The sequence below is a fragment of the Malurus melanocephalus genome, unplaced genomic scaffold (assembly GCF_030028575.1).
Source record: "Malurus melanocephalus ecotype Western Australia unplaced genomic scaffold, MMel_1.1 scaffold_1455, whole genome shotgun sequence".
Classification (NCBI taxonomy): Eukaryota; Metazoa; Chordata; class Aves; order Passeriformes; family Maluridae; genus Malurus; species Malurus melanocephalus.
In genome coordinates, this window is record NW_026624687.1 from 27,491 (window position 1) to 29,543 (window position 2,053).

The following is a 2,053-nucleotide window of genomic DNA, read 5'->3' on the forward strand; positions in this document are numbered from 1 at the left end:
CCAAAGGATTGGGATCTGTCTCTCCCATCCTCTATTCCTTCCCAGATCCCAAGAGAAGGAGCCAAAATTCCACAGAATCAGGACCCTCCTTCCCAGATCCCAAGAGAAGAATCCAAGGTCCCAAAGGATCGGGATCCCCTTTTCCCAAATCTTGAGAGAAGGACTGGAGGTGATTGCTGAGATCCCAAAAGATCGGGATCATCCTCTCCCATCCCCTTTTCCCTCCCAGATCCCAAAAGAAGAATCCAAGGTCCCAAAGGATTGGGATCCTCCTCTCCCTGTCCCTCTTTCCCTCCCAAATCCTGAAAAAAGGAGCTGAGATCCCAAAGGATCAGGGTCCTCCTTTCCCCTCCCCTTTTCCTTCCCGGATCCCAAGAGAACAATCCAAGATCCCAAAGAATCTCCCTTTCCCATCCCATTTTCCCTCCCCACATCCCGAGGGAAGATCCAAGCCATTCCCAAACTTCCAACAATCCTTTATTCCCCTCTCCGAGGAATCGAGCCCCGCGGGACGGATCGGCTTTGGCATCGGAACCGGGGGTCCCTTCCCGATGGGATTGGGGCGCCCCCGGTGAGGAAGAGGCGGGAATTCCTCCCGGATTCATTCCCGGGTTTCCCCCTCCCGCAGGGGCAATTCCACGGATTTTACCGCGCGTGGTAAACGCCCTCTGGAATCTCACGGATCTACAGCTCGAGTGTCAGAAATCTAAGGGATTTCCCCTCCGGAAAGGGATTTGACGTCCCAGGAGGGACTTTTGGGTGCTGGGAAGGGAAAATCCCGTTCTGGAAGGGTGGGAATGGGAAAGGATGAGGGGGTGGTGACGGAGGTGACCCCCGGGGGAATTGTGGGAGCATCCCAGGGGTGTGGAGGACAGGGATGGAAAAGTGGTGGGATATCCCAGATTTGCCCCAAATTCATCTCCAGGGGGAACGATTCCATCCCTGGAGCCTAAAAAAGGATGGAAATGGGAATTCCAGGGGAAAAGATCCCAAAATTCCTTCCCAGGGGGAACAATTCCGTCCCTGGAGCTTTGGTGAGGATGGAGATGGGGATCCCAGGGGAAAATATCCCAAAATTCCTACCTGAGGGGAATGATTCCATCCTTGAAGGCTTGGGAGGATGGAAATGGGAATTGCAGGGGAAAATATCCCAAATTTTTTCCCAAATTCTTCTCCAGGGGGAAAAATTCCATCCCTGGAGCCTTGGAGAGGATGGAAATGAAGATTCCAGGGGGAAATGTCCCAGATTTCCCCCAAATTCCTCCCCCCGGGGATTGATTCCATCCCTGGAACCTTCATGAGGATGGAGATGGGAATTCCAGGGGAAAACATCCCAAAATTCCTTCCCAGGGGGAACAACCCCATCCCTGGAGCCTTGGGAGAATGGAAATGGGGATTCCAGGGGTAAATTCCCCAAAAATACCTCCCTGAGGGGAAAAATCCCATCCCTGGTGCTTTGGAGAGGATGGAAATGGAGATTCCAGAGGAAAATATCCCAAAATTCCTTCCCARGGGARCAATTCCATCCCTGGAGCTTTGGTGAGGATGGAGATGGKGATCCCAGGAAAAAAATACCCCAAAATTTCTACCTGAGGGGAACGATTTCATCCCTGGAGCCTCAAAAAGTATGGAAATGGGGATCCCAAGGGAAAATATCCCAGATTTTCCCTCGAAGCACCTTCCCAGGGGTAATGATTCCATCCCTGGAGCCCTGGCGAGGATGGAGACGGAGATCCCAAGGGAAAATATCCCTGATTGCCCCCAAAATTCCTCCCCAGGGGGAACAGTTCCATCCCCGGAGCCTTGGAGAGGATGGAATGGGATTCCCAGGGGAAAATTGTGCCCGAAAATCCCTTTCCGGGGATAACAATCCCATCCCCGGGCCCTCGGCAGGAAATCCCATGGGATCAGCCTTCACCCATTGGATGATCCCCCCTAAATCCCGAGGGCTCTGCCCCCTGGAAAGGGTTAAAGGACCCCAAATCCCGGGAATGGCAGCATTTGGAGCAGCCTACGTGACTCCCGGCTGCTTTTCCCGGCCGCTTTTCCCGGC